Source organism: Sinohyriopsis cumingii, chromosome 6, assembly GCF_028554795.1.
Source record: "Sinohyriopsis cumingii isolate HCF-2022 chromosome 6, ASM2855479v2, whole genome shotgun sequence".
In the NCBI taxonomy this organism is placed as follows: Eukaryota; Metazoa; Mollusca; class Bivalvia; order Unionida; family Unionidae; genus Sinohyriopsis; species Sinohyriopsis cumingii.
The window spans coordinates 33,335,185-33,357,465 of NC_142966.1; the positions used below are offsets into that span (position 1 = coordinate 33,335,185).

Genomic DNA, 22,281 nt, shown 5'->3' on the forward strand with positions numbered 1-22,281 from the left:
GATGAAATACATACAGCTATAAAAATGATGGATAATAAAACAAAAAGCCCAGTCCAGACGGATTGACAGTTGAGTGGTATTGTAAATTGTATGATTGTGTATACGATATTATATTGTACATCTTTCAGAGTGTGAATTATGACAATATTACGTTGACATCAATAAGATTTGGGGTTATATCGCTTATTTATAAAAACAAGGGGGATAATATAAAGTTCCAAATTGGCGCCCTATATGTTTTCACAATGTAGATTATAACATTCTGATTTCCCATACTGGTGGTAACACCATCGATGACAATTGTGTCTTTGCCATTGGTTGGGTTGAAAACGAATGTCAGTTGTAACCTCCTCAGTATGCCTTACAAATATCATTAAAAGATTTGTTCGATGATGTGCTGAAAGATATGAAAAAAACATTGAAATAGATTGCATTCTTACCAACAAATATGACTGTAAAGTAAAAGGCATACCATCCAAATATGAAGTAGACACGTTGTTCCATGAGCGGATAATACTGGGAAACAAAAATGGACGATTTATCTTGTAGAATTTTCATTAGAGGATTATATGTTTGACCATACAAACTGATTCAATGTGTCTATATGATATTAAATATTTTGCAAAACAACTGTCTTTGTGATAACTGTGAATGGAGAAAGATGATGTCGCATAAGGTCTTAACCTTGAAAATCATAAAGATAGTCTTAACAGGCTCCAGTGGGATTCGAACCCTCCCGCTCCAGTTTACTAGACTGGCGCTCTAACCAACTGAACTATGGAGCCTCACACAATTGCATTCAATGATGGTCTGTTTATGTTGTAATCACTTGCCATCTCTTAAACCTCGGCAGTCATTGATTTTGCATGCTTATTCTGATTCCTATCAGATCGCCGCTGTCCTACGCGAAGATCTGACGAGGACACAAGCACATATTCATCATTACACAACACTAACATTAATAATGAGCATACATCTCCACCCAGATAAATTTTAACTTAGTCGAACTCGACATACCTTTCGAAAGAAAACGGCGTGTCTAGTTAAAATTGAAATTTGGAGTCATATTGTTAATGAATGCACATTGCAAAAAGTTTTCAATTTGATCTGGAATGTATAGGATTTGGTATTTGTTTCAATTCTACGAAATTTCTTGATTGTGGACTGGATTTATATTTGACGATTCCACATGAAATACATCGGACTGAATAAGCGAAGGAGAAGATGTTGACATCTGCAAATGTGTTTCTGTTTCTGTCATTGAATGTTTGAAATCATAATGTGGGAAAATATGAAGTGTTTCAATTGCATTTATCAGAGAGACGCAATGGAATGTACTGCTTATTTTTTTTTTGTTTGAGTGCAGTAAGGAGAATGAAATTATTTTGGAAATTACATAACAATTTAGTAATGCGTTATCAAGATTAAGAACCTATGACATTTCTCACGTAATTCGCATTCGCAGAACTAAGTACATTGTGATGAAATTCAAGATGTAAAACTGCAAGCATATTTTTGCCATTCTTATCACCAGATAAGGAAGACAATATATGCCTTGTCACTTCCATGTTATTTGTAAGGATCCTTTCTTGTATAACTAGCCTAAATCTGAAACATTGTATCAAAAACCTTAACTCGTAATGTGCAAATGCAGATAGTGTGGCAGTTCAGGAAACATCTGCTTTACTTCATTCGGAAAAGAATTTAAACAACCACAACGTAAAGCGCCTACTACGTGACTGTACATAATTTGTTTACAAATCAAAATTGTTTGCGTCTGCGTCCATTGTCATCTGGGTAGCAAAGTTATTCAAGGTCATAAACAAGGGCGATCAAGGTCCCGAGTCTCCGTGATAATTTTAGTCCCATTTTTAAATTTTCTATGCAAACACACATCGTTTCTGCAAGGTAACAAAGTGACTCATGGACTCGTGGGATGTATTTTAAAACATTGCATTTGAAATCGCCGCTATAAAAACTAACATTATGGTCCGTGAGCGCAACAATTTGTCGTAAAAGTGCCTCCATCGATGCAAAATGCGTTTCTGATACTGCTCATTTTTATTTGTATTTTATCTAAGTTAATCGGCAGAAATTTTCTTATCGACTCAGTTACAAACATTGATTGGACTGGATATTTTTACCGACTGCGGAACTGGAAAAGATTTGTGATGAATAGGTAATAGAATGCTAGACCAACACAGAATGCAACAATGTTATTGCTTTTGTTTAATGATGAATGTCATATACAACTTTGGGCCCTGTTATATAAGAAGGTTCGGCTCTCGCATTATGGATCAATTGGTCTGTGCGAGAATTGAGTAAATAGGAGATCAAGGTTTTCTTTTTTAAAAATCTTTTTTTTCCATGGTCAAGTATCAGAATCGTTCTGGGTATTCAGTCTTATGAAGACGTTGGACTACTTATAAGGGGAGCTCTCTAAGTACTCGCACTCAAGATGACGCAAATAAAGATATGCATGCATTCAATTAACACCTATGAAATGTTGTAATTTTACTGGGCAAGCATTTACAAGATCATTCTAAAAGCTATGTAATTGATACAAAATTATATTAAAGTTATCTTTACATTTTTCTCCACATTTCAAATGTGTTTGCTTACGATCTTTTGTGACTAATAGTATATTTTTAATTGTTTATGTACATTTAATTTGCATTGCTTCTTTGTTTTATGTAGTTTTCTTTCATTATATGTCATTCAAATGTAACTTTGTATATTGGAAATAACCTTGCCCAAAATCAAGTTTATTTTCTACTTAACTTGAATTATTGATTTTGCTTATTTTATTCTATAAACAACTACTACATAGTAAACTATGATCCGTGTGTATGGATTTAATATCAGGATCATTATTGATATAAGTAAAGATGTTTATTTGGGTCTGGGCCTATGTTATTGGAATTCCTCAATACTTACCTGGCGTACCTGACATATTCCAAGTCATATATTATAATTTTTAAAACATAACTTCTTATTATAGCGGACATTGTATTTTATAAACCTTAAGAACCTTCTAGAACGTTCGTTTCTAATAGGTAATTGCTTGTTTTCTTAGCAAATGTGAATTGTGACCTCACGTCAAGTGGAGGACTATATAATCTTGTCACTTGAAAGATTATTCATTTGTGCTTTATGATCTAGCAAAATCAAATTTGTATTATTGCCATGTCCAAAAGTTCATTTGGACAGGAATTTATTTGTTTAAATTATTTAATTCAGTGATTTGCTCTGGAAAATACAGAGTACTGATATAAAATAATAATTTGACACAGACATTCACTTCGATTTATAGTGAATTCAACCCTGGAATTATAATAATGTGCTCAACAAAAGTGTTTGTACAACACGATAGGGACTGCCACTGCCACACCATCACCTTCAGTGTTGGACTTATTTGGAATTCACTAACGTCTATTCAGAACTTTTATTCTTAGGACTTGGGTCTGTAATTCTATCAATATTTGGGATTTCATTCACATTACCCTAAGTTCCTTTTTGCATTTTCACTTTGTATTTTAAGATAATAAAGTATTTGTTGAATTTTACAAAACCTTTTGCTTTTAACTCTTATCTGTTAATTATTTTAAGGGCATATACTCATCATATAATCATCAGATCGATAACTCTAATTTGAATGTTCAAGTTCGTTTTTAATAATTTGGTTTGGTGGCGAGAACCAAAAATGTCGTGGGTACTCGTAATCCGAATTTCCTCTGATCCTACCTACCGCATTTTTTATATTTGGACATTTATGTTGGGGTGTAAAGTAAGATTCACAGGACTATCGAAAAGCTGGATTTCGATGACATTATGCAGTGTTGGAATAGTGTTTATAAACTGCTGCATTTGTATGGGATAATACGAACGAGTTGTTGGAGTGGAAATACTGCACGACCTTGGGTGTACAGTATATCCATCCGACAAAACCAGTTCATATTTTCCCATAAAAATGCAGCAACCTTGTTATGATATGCTCATTTTCTTATTCGACCTAAAGTTTAATTATATAAACATAATACATTACAAGAAAGAACGTAAATACATTTATACCGTAATCCAAACTAAATAAACAAACGCAGATTGATCAGTACACAACAACAACATTATTAATGCGCACATAACTCCGCCCAGATAAATTTGAACTTAGTTGCGCACTCAGGATAACTATCGAATTTTTTTTCGTGACTAGTTAAAATTGAAATTCGCAGTCATATTTTGAAAGAATGCGCATTGCAACAAATTTTCCATTTGTTCTGGAATGAAAATAATTTGGTACTTGTTCTAAATTCTACTAAAGTTCGTGATTTTGGACTGGATTCATCTGTGCAAATTGTACATGAAATACATCGGATTGAAGAAGCGTGTTTACGGTTTACATCTGCAAGTGCATTTCTTATGTCATTGACTATTTGAAATCATAATGTGGGAAATATATGAAGTGTTTCAAATGCAATTATCAAAAAGACGCTATTGAATTTAATGTTTATTTCATTTTGAGTGCAGTAAGAACGACGTAATTGCACTTGGAATATAGTCGAAATTAGAGTACAATTTCAAAATGTGTAGTCAAGTTTGAGAACTCATGACATGGTTCATGTAATTCGGACTTGCAGAACTAAGAAAGTATATTTTGAGGAAATTCTGGATGTAAAACTGTAAGTATATTTTTTTGCCATTCTTATTACAAGCTAAAGGAGACAATTTATGCCTTTATAGCTTGCATATTATTTGTAGGTACCAAGCAATTTTATATAACCTAGCCCAAACAGCTGGACGATGCTGAATTCTTGTGAATTCTAGGGATTACGGCCATAATAGTAACCATGACGTCCAAATGAATCGAATGTGCCGAATAGCTTTATGATCCTCGAATGCGCTGGTATGACAACAGTCTTGAATACGTGCTTCTTTCTCGTGTATGCTTTTCTGATAACTTCAAATTACGCCTTTTTGGCAATAATGTGCGGGGGGGGGGGGGCACAATTTCTACTGCCTAAGGGCCCCAGAGCCTCAACAGGAGTCAATCTGGCACTGACTCCCTGCTTCGCAAATACATGCTAAATGGTTTATTAAAAGCTGATCATTTTGGATGTTTTCAATTGTTTGCAAGAAAAGATTGGGACTAAACGTATTGAATTGAGTGTTAAAGTGGAAGTCGATTGTATGCTTATTAACTATTTCAAATTACAATAATATATGCCAGTTACTTGCTTCAGTTGCAAATAATAATTATAACGTAAATTTGTGTCAGGGGTTCGACAATTATTGAAAGAACGCATGACAATTTCCAATAGTATCCAGCAATACCCAAATACTACATCAGTTGATTTTTTTCGGATAGGGACAGGGCATTCAGAGATAGCCTTGACCTTAGAATTGAAAGGTTTAACTTGTCCGTGTCCCACGAAATGTCGTAGCAATGTATCATAAGCATGACAAAAGTCACGTTGATTACATTAATTGTCAAATTTGAATCAGTGAATCTATCAGAGAATTTCCGAATTTCGTCTCTAAGTGATCTTTCCAGGTGTCCTTGTAGATGACGACATCATCTATGTAAGCATCACAACTATCAAGACTAGGTATAATCATATTCATTAAACGGCATCACTTTATATTGTTATTCTCCATCTGTAGTCACGAATACCAAAATTACCTTTGACATTTATGGAGGTGGAATTTGTCAGAATCCTTTCAGAAGGTCATATTGCATGACATGTTTTGTATTTCCAATGCAGTTATCGATTCTTGGCAATGGATATGAATCTGTTTTAGTCACACTGTCCACCTTTCTATAGTGTGCGTACATGCGGAAGGTAATGCTTGGTTTCGGTACATGTATGCATGTTGAACACAGGTCGTTTTTTAATCCGTCTATGAAATCATTCTCCAGCAAATACTTAACTTCTTTTTCCATACATTCCTGTTTGAGAGCGTTCATCTGGAACTGACGCTGTTTCATAGGTGTTTAATGTACAATTCCATTGTCACTGTAGATCTTATTTGTTCGAGTAGAACCAAGTACTCGCGTTGAAGTAATAGCATTTTTAGTTCATTCTTTTGTTGTAGTTGCAGATTTGAAATTTGTTACATATATCAAAGTGTCTGTCCATATTATTCATTCTGAATTCCGAAGATTGGTTGCTCCAAACCACTACAGTCCAATTGCATTCCATCGCTTAAATCTTCACTGAGTGGGACAGTACTACTAAATAGACTTCATGATTATTGGTACTCTTTTAATACTTTTACATTCCTGGGGTACTAATATTTAGGTTAACTTTCTCATTCCCTTTTAACTTTATAAAGACCATAATAGTTATCAGAAGAAGACCTTGAAAACGAGCAAGAGAAACAATATTATATTCCCAGATGGAAAGGTTCTCTCCATTGTTGTTTGGTCGTACCTTAATTAGATTTTAAACTGGAATTGCTGGATGCCCAATTCATACATACGTTGCTGAAAAAATCCAGACGTATAATGTGACCCTTGATCAGACCAAACTGAGTAAAACAAACTTTATCAAAGTTTTTACTTTCTTTCGGTTTTAATATTCCTTAAAGGAATTGCCTCTGGGAATGTTGTTGACACAAATATTCTGGTCAACAGGTATTGGTTGCATGGCTTGGTCTTAGGTAAGGCACCGACACAGCCTACCATGATTATGCTAAATGTTTCTTCAAATGCAGGAATACGTTGCACATGAACCCTAGGTATCTTCTGATTGCGTTTTCCTACAATTTGACAAACGTGACAGAATCTACACTACTTTCAAACAACATTTTGACTTTTTGGCCGATAACAATGAATCAAGATCTTGTAATAATTCTTATTGATCTCTAAATGGCCAGCCAAAGGAGTTGTAAGCGTTGAACTAATAATTGTAAATTTAAATTTTGCGAACGCGTTATTATAATATGTACATTTAAAAGGAAAAGGCTTCATTCAATGTTTGTTAATATATGGGTTTCCATGTGTATTCAGTAGGAAGATCGATATGCCTAACTGAAGTCATATTGTACCATTTAATCTGTAATATCTTGCCTTAGATGTCAATTTGTGCAATTTTTATTAGTTTGGTATAGCATATTGTAGCATCTTTCAAAGGTGCATTCCTTTGTTGGCATGTTTACTAACCTTCAGCTCAACGATTGTTAGATAAACAGCAATAAACACGAAATTATACTCTGAGAAAATAAATCAAAGTAAAGACAAACAAATGTCCCTAATTTGAAGAGGTTGGAATTACTGCAAATATCGGTATGCAACGCACCGTTTACAATGGTGGACGCTCTTTAGATCGATGGCTGTGCAGCAAGTATAATAGCATTCTTCGTGGTACTTATTACAACAACAACAAAAAAACACATATATACCTTTTTCCTTATAATATATTGACAAAAAAGCAACACGTAGAATGAAATTAGTATTTACCGAAACGTTATTTCGTATGAAAAATACACAAATACCTGCACAACACATCTAGTAGTTTTATTGGTTCAGAAATAAATAAATCCGCAAAAGGATGTTATCGTTGTTTTTAAATAAATACCACTTGTAGAATTTAAAAAATGAATAGTTTCGAAACAAAAAGTAGAAATGGAAACAGTTAAATGCCTTGTTAGGTATTCGTGAAGAAGAGGTAGTCACTGAAAACACTTATATATTTATACTGAAAGGTATATTTAAGGACACTTTGCAGTATTTTCAGTTGTTATTTTACCAAATGCATAACATATAAATATAAGTTAGAATGTTAAAGTCGTACACTGAAATTCAAGAGTTTCTAATTCCACTGAAGCCTGCATTTCTCTCAAGATGTCCAAGGTTTTCAAATAAATTTAGTATTGGAATTTGTATGTCGATTTTTAGTTTCGAGTTTGATTAACAGTGTAATGTTCATTTTTATCGTCTATGGCGGTATACCCTTTTACTTCTTCAACTGTGCATGTCCGAAACTAACATTTTATACACGATAAACGTTGAAAAAACCCATCATACTCTTAGAATTGCAGTCTTGAACTAATGTTGTCCTTCATTATGTTGCTTCTTTTTTCTTTAATTTTTTCTCTAACCTTCAAAACCTTTTCTGTAAGAATAATCATTTCTTTAGAATTAGCTAGTTTAAGCATGAAATAAATTTGACATGTATTTGCGAAGACTGATTTTCTTTATTGCAACAGGAAGCCTGAGTTGACAACATTAACAACTTGTAAAATGATGAGAAACCAGCATTTGTTGTTACTAATTGTGTAAAGTGTACTACTTTCAAAAACTAACATTACCACTTGTACTGTCAGTTGTTCATTCAAAATTCAACTTGTTATGATTACTGTTAGAGGCCTTATCAGATTAGTCGGTATCTTGGAATAAGTCATCTTTGCTCTACATTCAAGGCTAACATTAACATCGCCTCAGGGCCTCCAAACGGGCAATTGTTCAAAACACTAATTCAGCTGGCTTGATATACCAAGGACTGGTATTCCACGAAGTGGATCGACGATTGTTGACTAACAGTGATGATGCCAAACGGGATCGGAACCCTAACAAAACATAAAATAATCATTCGAGGCTCCAGTGGTATTCGAATTCTCGACCTCCCGTTTACTAGACAGGTGCTCTTGTTTCTTTATTTAGGAAAACGTTCTATACAATATGTAAGTTAAAAGTATACAGTCATATGTACATAGTAGTTTGTGGTGCTTTATTACAAAACATTAATTGTACAAAGTAATAAAAAAATTCTCCTTCTACTCTCATTAACGGATTATCGTCGACAAAATATTTTGAATTCAAGGCCTGATTTTTGTCTTATGTATTGATGCGCATATAATATGTATTTCCTAGTCAAATATTGAAACAATCTTTCGATGTTTTCTTTTCGCAATACCGACATGCTGTTTCGTCTTTTGTTAAAAGAAAATCGAGCAATGCTCAGAATGTAATTCAAAAATTAAATATTGACTGATGTTGCGTCTTTGCTATATCCTATCATGAGTATTTGTTCATAGTAAGTGCTATTAAGAACACTAACTCTACAATGTTTAGAAAGAATCGCAACTATATATACAGCATAGTTCCTAACAGAGCTTAATTCAGGACATTTCAAAGACATGTGAGAAAAAAATCCTGTTTCCAACTGGCATACTGGACATAAGTCATTATCAATTTTGCCATAGTATTTCAGTCTCTCTTTTGTAAATATTCATATGTGCATTATTCTGTAATTAAAATCTATATAATCTGTGGTCTTGAAAGGCAAATGTAACAATTTCCAGAGGTTACGCGTTTCCAAACTAAATATCTTACTCCAAAAGGAAACAGAGGCTACTTCCTGAAAATAAAAGTACATTAAAACGTGTAAAATATTTGAGTTGTACATGAACAGAGGTAATACATTCTGGTATCAACTTTGAGATACATATTTCTCCCAATGGTTATAATAGGCCTTGATTCTGTTGTAACAAGGATTATTCAGCCCAATTGTATACAAGTACTTTCTATTGTGCATTTGTAGTCTTTTTTATTTTTTCGGTTTTGATCTCAGGATTTGATTCGTATATCATTTCTCATGCATGAAATATTTCTCTGTAAAATATAGGAAAGTATTCGATTGTTGCTTATTTAAGGACACGAGAAACAAATCGTTTGTCAACTTCATGTACAGAACAGTAGATAAAAGGTAATCAAAGGTAGTTTTCCACATAACATGGCAATTCACATCAAGGTATCTTTTAAAAAAAATTAATCTGAATGAATATATTTTCATCTTGATATCAGTTAACTGTAGTCGGCCGTTTTGCTTATCACCAATTAGGGTATAATAGTTGACCAAATAGGAATTCTGACCAGATAAACTTGAGCAATAATTGATTCATCAACAGTCATATCGGGAAGAGGCTGAACTGACACTATGTACCAAACTCTATAAACTAATAAGGTATTAACTACTGTACATGTTCCTTGTATTGTCAGATGTATCTGTGTCCACAGTTGCAATAAGTGTTTAATGTTAGAATATATATCATTTCAGTTCATCTGCTCACATAACTTTGCACAATTTCCAACATAAGCTACTAAAAATAAGATGACTTGATCACAAATTTGAATTTTTAGTTGTTTGCAATATTCATCAGAGTTTATAAGATCCAACACACAGAAGTTCTGTTTTTTCCTTGTTCAAGTTTGCACCGAATCCTTTACAATACAAGTCAAGTACATTAAAAAATTGATTAATGGATTGTGTGTCCGCAATTTTCAAGATGTTTTATCGACTGCATGTTGAAAGACTACTTGCATTGTTAGAGAGTGGGAGTGGAACACCTTTGATATAAGGATTTGCTTCGATAGCGAGGCCCTAAGGGTTCTGCTGCTAATGCATATAACATTGCTGATATAGAAGAAACTTGTCTAACTGACTTGTCAATTAAAAAGAGCTTCATTAGGTGCCCATTGCATTTAACACTGCTTTTAATTTCACTATAAAATATCTTTATCCACTGAATAAAATTGTCACCAAACCCGGACTCTTGTAAAACAGCTATGAGTGGCTAACTCGGTTAAACGCTTTTTCTTGATTAATGTTTAAGACGTATCCTTCAAGACTGGCTGTCTCAAACATATTTATAATATCTCTTACAGTGAGTGTGGTATCAGAAAACTCTCTCCCAACTGTACAACATGTCTGAGTGTGAAATATAATGTTAGGTAATACCAGTTTTAAACGCGTATAGCAAATCGTTGATAAAATGTAATAACATACATAAAAAATATATAGGGCGCCAATTTTGCAACCTTCTATTATCCCCCTTGTTTTTATAAATAAGCGATATAACCCCAAATCGTATTGATGTCAACGTAATATTGTCATTATTAACACTCTGAAAGATGTGCAATAGCATATCGTATATACAATCATAAAATTCACAATACCACTCTACTGTCAATCCGTCTGTGCCGGGGCTTTCATTTTTAGGCATCCTTTTTATAGCTGCATGTATTTCATCAACTGTTATTATGGCATCACACATATCTTTACCCTCATCAGGCACAGAACAGTTTACAAAATTTGAAAGTGAATCTCTAGGATGATCATCAGTAGGTACCGAAGAATACAAATCACTATAAAACTGATATATTTCACCTAAGATTTCAGTTGTATTTGTAATAATTATATCGTCATAATCAATGAATTCATTGATTACAATTTTCTTGTGTTGATATTGTCTCAAGATTAGAAAGTATTTACTATTTATATCGCTTTCCATCACCCACTTCGCCATAGATCATAATATATCACCCCGACAAAATTAAATTTCATAGTCACTTAACTGATGTTTTATTTCTTTATATGTGTCAGTGTTTTATGATTCTTTATTGGCAACTGTTTCTGAAAATGCTTTCAATTCATTTTCCAATCTAAAATATTCTTGTAATCTTTCCTTACTTCTTCTTGCACATTATACTTGCCAAAATTGTTTAATTTTCTATTACATTATCTCACCAAATTAGTGGTTCGCTGAAATACATTTATTCAGTTTTCCCTCGGTAAGAACTGATTTCACTCTCTGTATATATTTTTCCTCACAAGGACATTGCTATTTAGTATCCATAATCCAGGCCCTGTTTGCACTTTGCAGGTATTTAGTTTAAGGTACACGAAAGAATGATCACTAAAGGATATATTTGCATAGTAAATGTTTTGCACAATGGAATGCAATTTTGAGGAAATTAACCTATTCTATTCTGCTTCATTTCGTGTAGTACAACTTGTTTTCTGGAGAAAATATGAGTACCAGGTTTTCGTTATCTCCATAAATCGGTAATATTCCTATCATAATTTTTTTGTAAAGCTCACAAACAGCTACATCATCAATATGTAGGGTTTTGTTACAATCAATTCCTGCTAAAGCTGTATTAAAATCATCAGCCAAGATAGTGCAATCACTAGTATTATTATGTAAATATGTTTTAGCTTCATGAAAAAGGAATACCTTTCAATCACAACATTTGGAGCATAAATATTGATTAAATCAATCGCTCTATCAACAATAACGATTTTATGATATATATTTCTACCTTTTTCAATCATTTCTTGTGTCACCTGATTTTTCCTTTCTCTCACTACTAAAACAGCAACACCCGCCCTCCTATTGTCAGCATTACTATAAAATGTCACAATTCCAAATTTCATTTTGTCTAATACTTTCAGCAAACTCATCATCCCAAAAGGTTTCTTGCAATAATAAAATATGTCTTCTTTCTCTTCAAATATTTCTAAAACAGACTTTAGTTTATTCAAATCACGCAAGCCACCATTTACATTTAGAGATACAATATCTAAAGCCATGATAATGATGAGGGCATTGAAAATATTAAATATTGTTGAATGTTGTATTAGTTCTTAATAGATGTTCGTCGCATGTTCTTCATTTTCAGGTTAGGTCCTGGATTAAACCTTCTCCTCCTCCGTTGTACTATTTTGATATTGTCTATATTAGTACCGTTTTATTGACATCTTTTAGCATCGTTTGATCTTTCAACAACATCTTCAACTACCAACCTGTCATCACCTGAATCTGTCACCGATCCATCACCAATTGAAAGATTGTTGTTTACTTCCTCCTCAGATTATATTTATTCATTGGTCATATTAGCTGTGCTTCTTTCATTTTCTTCCCCACTTTCTCCACTCCCATTATCTTGTTTTCCATTCTCAATTTTTTCTTTAGCATCTTCGTCACTCGGTAACTCTAATATTTTTACCTGTAGCATCATCAACCTGCGAATGCATGTCTGCAATGTCCTTTCTGTAACAGGTACATGTTTGCGCCTCTTTGATGCATTTGTCGCATATCCTGCATGTGCACATTAGAGGACAACTTCCACAACTGTCAAATCTTTGTCTTGTGCAATTCTTAGCTACAGGGCCCTGTCCCCACACTTGTAACATAAACAATCAAGGCAATCTTTAAAAACATGGCCCGAATCTAGACATCTAGAACATACCTGCACTTGGTTATCACAGTCACAAAAAAATAGTTTTTTTTCTGTGGTGGGTAAAGTCATCCACACACATAAAATATCTCTCACTTATATATGAATGTGATCACACCAATCGCATAAACGTACCTCAAACAAATTAAAACAGAAAACAGTCTATTAAAACAAACAAACTTGAAAATTCACGGAACCATCATCAAACTTGTTTTCCTTCTGATGTCACAACCTGAATCCTGCGTTTTATTTCTCTTTTTACGTTTTACTTTTTTTTTATCGCCGTCCTTAGACGGGCAATTAAGCTAATTGAAACTATTGTGGGCATTGATGTTATGATTTCCGCAACTTTACAGTTACATATCTAACTGGTCAATTCAACAATTCAAAAAAATCTTTTGCTGTTTTAGACTACATTAGCTTTTGGAAACTAAACAAACATTGCACCCTTTATAATGAAAACTAACTTGTTTACTTAGTAGGAGTTACTTAAAAGAACATAAGAACCAGACAGATCGGAACACTCGAAATCCGAATTCAACGAATTCAGCGATCCAAAATGACCCATTACAAAAGAACTCCGAGCTTGTGAAAAACAAATATTAAAAGGCTCCAGTGGGATTCGAACCCTCGACCTCCAGTTTACTAGACTGGCGCTCTAACCAACTGAGCTATGGAGCCACTACGACGATCATTGAGTATCTAATTATTTTGCAACAATGAGCTATTATTTTATCTAGAAAAATGGGCCAATCACTGATATTCAGGGTGTGTTCTTTTCAAATGTCGTATATCGACGTAAAACTAATTATTCACGCCCAAGCAGATAGCAAAATCTGTAATATAAGCAATAATTTCAAATACTTCGCTATGGTACATATTTATATGAATAGCTATACTGACATATAAAAAATAAATGAATATGTTCATATACTTTGAAAACGAATGTCTTTTACATCAGACTGTAAGAAGACATCTGTAAGGATGGGGCACATCAATGTACTTGCATTAAGGTGACACGATACAACATGTGGTGAGCACAACGTAAGGTAATCCACGTATTGCGTGTGATACAACAACGAATTAATGGATAAAGACATTACAAACGTCAAATCTAATTTAATTTATAAATGAACGTGTATTAATTAGAACGTATATTACACACGATGTTCTCACTGTTCAAGGGACACTGTAAAAAAAAAAGAAAACAAATGAAAAATACTTATTTGAAATATTACAATAAATTTATAAATTTTATTTTTCTACAACTGTTTTCTTTGAGGAAAATTGTGTACTCTTCATAAATCAAAAATCCTTCGTTTCTGCATTCTAGCTGCATCACGCCAGTGGAGTTTAGAATGAATACTAACATGTCGTAGCTACCTGGCCTAGTTAATATCAGGTCGATAATAGTTACTTAACTCTGATTACATAAGCAATATTTTCACTTGCTTGTAAATCCTTCATGGACATCTGACCGGAAGATATTTGCATGATTATGCCAGTGGACACTGCTTCTATGAAGGCTTTACTTCCTGTTTAAGGCGGGTCCAATCTCGATTTAGCGTGAAATTATTTGTATGATTTAGCAGTAGACACTGTTGGTATGCAGTTCTTGTATACATGTGCCATGTCAATTTGCTACTAAGTAATCCAAAATGATGAAGTCGCTCTGGAAAACATCGCTTCTAATTAGTTGAAAACGGTTTAGCAGTTCTGAAAACGTACAAGTCTGAACAATTTTCTCTGGCAACAATAACATGATAGTTAGGTGCCATCTGCACTGCGTACATCGGCAATCATGACTATGTAGGTAGAGCAGGTTGGTTGGGTTCCATGATTGCTATCAATGTCTAATACTGCATTCTATAAGACAAACGAAGAAAGGAAAGCCCAGAGTAAGTTTTAAGAAGGATCTGCTTAAAGTCAAGTGCATAACATTGTTCCTGTAATACTCTACAATTTCAAAAGTGCATGCTCAGGTTGGTTTTATTTTATGAAGTATCAGAACTGCGTTGACAGTCATCAAATTTTCACACTGTAAAAGAAAATTAAAGATACTAAGTGAAGAAATGTTAAATTCTTTCCAAAATATGAAATCATATTTCACTGTCAACTGTTCATTCGAAATGAAGTATGAGATGATTCCAGTTATGGACTTATCAGATCAGTCTGAGTCTTGGGAAAGGACATCTGTGGTCTATCAGTCCGAGTCATGGGAAAGAACTTATGTGGTCTTCATTCAGTGGAAACACATCTATTAGATATAATTGAATAAAGGGTTTTAACAATAATAATGTGAACACAACTCTAAAAAAATCGACGGAGTAAATAGTCGACTCCAAGTATTGCGCACAGAGACAGACATACATATAGAGACAGAGAGAGGGATGGATCGAGGGAAGGAGAGACAGACTTTTGAGAGGCCTCCTGAATTTCTGAGTTACGATCATTGCGTACCTAAATCATAGAGGAGACATCTTTAGAAAGTATGTGGGTCCCTTCGGGCGGTAATGCTCTAATTATTAACTTTAAAATAGATGAACATTCTTATTCATCACATTTAAGTTTTATCTACGATATCTTTTGATAACATTTTTAATTTTTATTGAACACGTAAAATGTTCCTAGGTACCTCATGGTAACAATGAATTTTTGTTCAAACTGCAGGCTCGTTTTCATTGTCATTAATAATGATAGTGTTGAAGGAAGACTCTTCTTACTCTCCGTGTGTATTCTTTTCTCCCAGCCATTACACGTTTCCAACAAAATCATTGTTAAATCGCTTTGAGGATAATTGACACTATGCAGAAAATATTGTATCAAGAATGAACCAGCTGCATGAATGGAAAAAATCCCTGCCCCTGCAGTTTGAATAGGTTTTCAATTGATAGAATGGATGCTCAAAGTCGTGTGTTAGGAACAAAGGATCAGGGTTTATCTCCTGGCACCTCGAAGTCTCGTCACTGTTAAATTCACTACGCATGCACAGATGCATCTTTATACCGTTTGTATCTGTTTGTTTCCTGGTTCTTGTTGTGTTTCTTTTCCATTATACTTTATTGTTGTTTCTTGTGTAGATTATGTTAAATAATAATAATAATAATAATAATAATAATAGTAATAATAATGAGGACTTTGTAGAGCGCCTAATCTTTAGAAGCTCTAAGCGCTTTACAACATTAGAAAACACCTATAAGATAAGAAACATAATAATATTATTACAAAAACAAACAACATGAAATTAGAAAAACATTAAAAAAAATAAAAAACATGCTGAAAATATTTCAGGTAGTAAACATTATTAGGTCTTTAAGTTTGCTCTTGCTGTCGAAACAAGTGAGTTTTGAGAGCCCTCTTGAATGTGATCACTGTGTCTTTGTGTCTAAGTTCAGTGGGCAATTCATTCCACGTTGCTGAGCCCTGGTATGCAAAAGAACGTTGTCCATATGATTTTGTTTTCATAATGAGTATACGATTGTCAGAAGAGGAGCGTAAGTATCTTGCTGGTGTGTACACATGGGTGAGGTCAGATAAGTATGTTGGACTAGAGTCCGACAGTGAAATGTAGCACAGAGAACAAATTTTGTGTTTGATTCTGGATCGAATGGATAACCAGTGTAGGGTACAGAGCAGCGGGGATGTGTGCTCTGATCGTGGTACTCTAAGTATAATCCGAGCTGCTGTGTTTTGAACTTTTTGAAGGTTCTGGAGTAGATATTGAGATGAACCAGACAGAATTGAGTTACAATTGTCCAGTCTTGAAAGTACTAATGAACCCACAAGTGTTTAAGTGGCATCAACTGAAAGATATTTGCGAATTGAGCTGATGCGTCTCAGCTCAAGATATGCAGCCTTGCATATGTTCATGACATGTTGGTGCAATGTAAGAGTACTGTCCAGAGTAACACATAGGTTTCGTACTGATTGTGTGAATTTAATGTTGTGATCAGAATGGCCTCAGTTTTATCATCATTCATCTGCAGCTCGTTACAAGTCATCCATGATTTCACATCAGAAATGCACCTCTCTACACCTTGGATGGTAGCATCAACTTCAGTTGGGTGGCTAGATTTGTATATTTGGGTGTCATCAGCATACAATTGGTGAGACACTGGATGATGATCTATGACACTTGAGACCGACTGAGTGTACAGAATGAAGAGAACAGGTTCAAGAACAGACCCCTGTGGAACACCACAACATAGATCAACTGGGCTGAAGTGTATTCCATTTGCAGATACAATTTGTGTCCTGTTCACTAAGTAGGACTTGAACCACAGTAAGACTGTATCATGAATGCCAAATACATGCTGGAGACGGTGAAGTAATATATCATGGTCTATTGTGTCAAATGATGCAGACAAATCAAGGAGGGTGAGGACTGTAATCTTTCCGCTATCCAACGCAGAGAGAATGTCATTAACTATTTTCAGAATCGTAGTTTCAGTACTGTGGCAAGGGCGATATGCAGATTGTACATTGCTAAAAAGACTGTTTGAATGTAGATGAGAAACAAGCTGGGATAGAACAACCTTTTCTAAGATTTTTGAAATGAATGGGAGATTAGAAACTGGGCGGTAGTTCTTTAAATCATTATGGTCTAGTGTTGGTTTCTTCAGCAGAGGCTTTACAACAGCAGTTTTGAAAAATGATGGGAATTCCCCAGATGAGAGAGAGGTATTAATAAAATCAGTTAGTTAAGGCAATACTGGATCTAAGCACTCAAGCAGCAGTGATGTTTGAACTGGATCAAGTTCACATGACTTTGGTGCACTCTTCATCAGGATTGTACGTACGAAATCCATAGAGACAGGTTCAAATGCTGCTAATGGTTGCCGCTCAAATTCTGTATCCCAACTGTATGGTGACGACGAGTCAGTTGAAATTGTGGTGTCAAGCTTATCTCTAATGGTTTGTACTTTGTCACGGAAGAAATTTGCAAACATGTCCGGAAGGTCGACTGGAGAGAAGGTAGTTGTAAGTGGTGTTGATTTGTTCCTTGACATTAGCTTGTTATCAAGTTGTTCTGCGGTAGGACGTAAGCAAGTTGTTAGGTTTGCTTGCATGTCGTACATTAATTTGGTTATATTTATTATATGGGGGTTTCTCTTAGTAGCAGATAAAGGTGGACGGTTAGGGACTGATACGTCAAGATGGCATATAATGCAGAGGTGATCTGATGCAAGGTCATGAGATACCAGGGAGGACCGTAGAATGTTATCATTAGGTCTACGAAGAATCCAGTCTAAAAAGTGACCATGTTTATGGATGAGTTGGTTAACTGACTGTTTGAGGTTGAAAACATTAATGTAATCTACGAGTTTTGATGTATTTGAGTTTCCGGGACAGTCAAAGTGAAAGTTGAAATCTCCAAGAATAATCAGGTTGCCACCTATCGAATTTCCATAGTCCAGGAGATACGGAAACTGCTCTAAAAAGAGAGAGTCAGCCAGCTTGTTTTTTCTACTAGGAGGAGGGCGGTATAGGCAGAAAAAATGGACTGACATTTGCTCCAGTATTTTGACGGTATTTTCTATAAAGGTCGATGCAAGTGTTGATTAAACGACACGCGTTTGGTCGATGCGAGTCTGAATATAATAAGAGCTCAATAGACAAACCACAGCCCAAGCAGAAACTGTTTGCAGTTTTGCTATTCGCGGGATCTGGAAATAAACTTTCTAAATTATTTTTCATTCAACATATGTTCCAGGAATGTGACAACTGCGGCTCCATAGCTCAGTTGGTTAGAGCGCCAGTCTTGTAAACTGGAGGTCGTGGGTTAGACTCCCACTGGAGCCTTTCATTTTATTGAAGATTCGAGCGTTTTATTTGTTCAGAAGGTAGAGTGGTCGAATCCCTCATGATAGGGAGGTCCAGGTCCGAAGTCCCCATTATCATTTTAATTCCATTTTGAATACAAAGTCACACACAGTCACAAAAATAGTATGCATGGTAGGAGTAAAGTAACAAGATATATTCTAAACAACCTATATGAAGGAGATGATATCAAGACAATAGTTGTCGACATGTCGCATGATCCACCAAACAGCTATTCGCCATAATAATCTATAAGCTCACTGTTTTGTCGGAAAAGTACCCCCCTTGTTGCAAAATACACCTCAACTACATTTTATATTTTCATCTTAGTTTGATCAATCGACATAATTTTTCTAATAAGCCACATTTGCACCTATTTATCAGATAATGCAGTTTACACCCGATGCATGACTGTCAAAGATTTACGATGAGGAACTAACGGAAAAACCAACACAGATTGCAATAATGCTATTGGATGTGTTTAATAATCAATGTCATGTACAGTTTGGGGTCACAGTCTGGTTTTTAAGCTACATTTGCGACTTTGTTTATCAACGGTTTATACAGTAGGACGAGAATTCTGTTCCCGTTGAATCATTCTTTTGATTAGCGATATTGCATTTGATTTATAAATGACGTTCCGAGACTTACTAGCTATTATTAGCAATGACCATATTATGAATGTTCATATCCTGTGTATTACAACTATTTCTTACGTGTGGAAAAAAAAGAAACGTTTAACACTCCACCATCATGAAATCCAATGTGTTCTGTACCCCTATCACTCATTTAAAATGCATACTTAATAATACGTCGTAAGCACCTGTACTCCGGTCTTCTAGCTCATTTTACACCCTCGGTGTGTAGAATAAGAATATCACCTGTCCATCATTGCACATACACTAGAACTGTTCTGGCTTAATTCTGCGCTGGATGTCCACATAATCTTGTTAACAATTACATTTCTCTGTTTAATGTTACATAGTTTTTTTTTTCTCAAGTAACCGTTAAGATTTCGAATGTACATCCGTTTATTTCTAAGACTGATTTTACTCTTCGCACTGAGTAGCAAGTAACAATATCACACACACACACACACACACACACACACACACACAGAGCAAACAAGAAAGGTGTTTGTAGACTTGGTAATATCGAGACACTACATAATATGCACCTAGTACCAACAATTCACTGTGCAAAATATGTCTGTTATCTCGAATCAGATATAAAACAATAATATTGTTCTGTTTGTGTTTGAAATCATGTATAATCTGATTTTCTGACTTATAGGGAGCTTGCAGATTAGATCTGTAATTTTATTTATTAGCACTGTACATACAAATGCATGTCATCAAATCGCAAACTACCATGGATGCTACTTTCTTTCTGTCAGTTTTAATCTCCTGGCACCTCGAACTCATGTTGCTCTTGAATTCACAACGGATGTGCAGTTGCATCTTTATATCGTTTGTAGCTGTTTGATGATTCTTGTTGTGTTTGTTTTGTATTATACTTTAATGTTATTTCTTGTGTAGATATGTTAAATGACGGTATTTCTATTAAGACTGATGCAAGTGTTGATTAAACAACACACGTTTGGTCGATGCGAGACTGAATATAATATGAGATGAATATACAAATCAGAGCCAAAGCAGACACAGTTTTCATTTTTGCTATTCGCCAGATCTGAAAATCACTTTCAAAATTATTTTTCATTCAACATATGTTTCAGGTATATGACAGCCCGGCTCCATAGCTCAGTTGGTTAGAGCGCTAGTCTTGTAAACTGGAGGTCGTGGGTTCGACTCCCACTGGAGCCTCTCCATTTTTTGAAGATTCTAGCGTTTTTATTTGTGCTAACATCTTTATTCAGAAAGTAGAATAGTCGAATCCCTCATAATAGGGATGTCAAGTTTCCAATTCACGATAGTCAATTTCATTCCATTTTGAACACAAAAACACATACATACACATAAATTGTCTGCAGGTTAAGAGTAAAGTAACTCGGAGTATAGCAAGATTTATTTTCTAAACAACCTATATGAAGGAGCTTATATCAAGACAATAGTTGACCACAGGTCGCATGGTCCCCCTGAACAGCTGGCTGTTCGCCATGATGATCTATATGCGCACCGTTTTGTCGGAATAGTGTCTCCCTTGTTGCAAAATACATCTCAAATCCTTTTTTATTTTCATTTTATCTATATCAATCAACAGAATGTTTCCTATTGGGCCAAACTTGCAGGTACTTATTTGATGACATATTTTGTACCCGAGGCACGACTGGCAAAGAATTTTGATGCGGAAATAACGAAAATATAGACCAACACAGGTTACAATAATGCTATTGGCTGTGCTTATTGATCGATATATTGTGCTGTTTGTGGTCAGTATAATGTAAAGTTTGAGTTCACAATGTGGTTTTTAAGGTACAGTTGCGACTTTGGTGTTGAACTGACTTATTCACCAATCTAGTAAACAGCAGCACGAGAATTCTGTATTTTTTCCTTCAATCTTTCTTTCGATTATCGAGGGTTCGTTGGTTTTATCGAGATTTTGTTTGTTGCAGGGTTGAACGTCATTTTTCAGCACAAGATAGGCTATACATCGCGGCCAATATAATCGGCGGCCGAGCCTGAGAATCGAACCCACGCAGACAGAGGTTTTATCAAGAGTATTGGCTAATATTTCGACAAATTCGTGAGGCAAAAATGTTGAAATCGGACTTGAGATGACGGAATTACAAAATACAAGTAAGGTCAGTTGAGTGTGTGTGTGTGTGTGTGTGTGTGTGTGTGTGTGTGTGTGTGTTTGTGTGTGTGTGTGTGTGATTTAGATTTTTAACGTAGCAGTTTAAAGTGATGTCTAGCACTGGGGCATTATGCCGCATACAATGTAGCATGATGTCCCAACCAGTCACATTATCATGACACGAGATCGACCAGTCCTAACACTAATCTCGTAAAGCTGAACGCCTAGCGATGCAGCTGTTAGTATCACTTTTAGAAGACTTTGGTATGACTCGGCCGGGGTTCGGATCCACGACCTCCCGCATCCGGGGCGGACGCTCTAGCCACTAGGCCACCGGAGCGGTCGTAAGGTCAACTGACGTCCTTACAGTTATGTTAGGCGGTGAATGAGAAGCTCATTCTGATAGTTAGATAAGTTTTACCATGAGTACAGCAAACTTATCTGCCGCGAAAATTTTCTAGACTTCAAATTTTATGCTGTAGATCTTTCCTGACTAATTGTCAAGGTTTGTGTGATCATTGGTAATTTTGAAAGTTAACAATAGAATCCATATCTGGTAATTTTCAGATCGATATAAATGATTCCGGGTTCTGATGAGGTTGATTGTTTGATTTCATCCATAAACATTTCGTGTCAAGGCCGGTAGCCTAAATTGGCATGGGTACTCGTGTCGTCGACCTGCAAAAGAG

General features: G+C 35.1%; 4 non-coding genes across 4 annotated transcripts; 2 read left to right on the forward strand and 2 right to left on the reverse strand.

Moving 5' to 3' along the window:
- Positions 1 to 711: 711 nt before the first annotated feature.
- Trnat-agu (transfer RNA threonine (anticodon AGU)) lies at positions 712 to 785 on the reverse strand. The gene has a single exon. It is a non-coding gene; the product is annotated as a tRNA-Thr (tRNA).
- Positions 786 to 13,625: 12,840 nt separating this feature from the next.
- Trnat-agu (transfer RNA threonine (anticodon AGU)) lies at positions 13,626 to 13,699 on the reverse strand. Its single transcript has one exon. It is a non-coding gene; the product is annotated as a tRNA-Thr (tRNA).
- Positions 13,700 to 18,746: 5,047 nt separating this feature from the next.
- On the forward strand, positions 18,747 to 18,820 carry Trnat-ugu (transfer RNA threonine (anticodon UGU)). The gene has a single exon. It is a non-coding gene; the product is annotated as a tRNA-Thr (tRNA).
- Positions 18,821 to 20,587: 1,767 nt separating this feature from the next.
- Trnat-ugu (transfer RNA threonine (anticodon UGU)) lies at positions 20,588 to 20,661 on the forward strand. Its single transcript has one exon. It is a non-coding gene; the product is annotated as a tRNA-Thr (tRNA).
- The last annotated feature ends 1,620 nt before the right edge of the window (positions 20,662 to 22,281 follow it).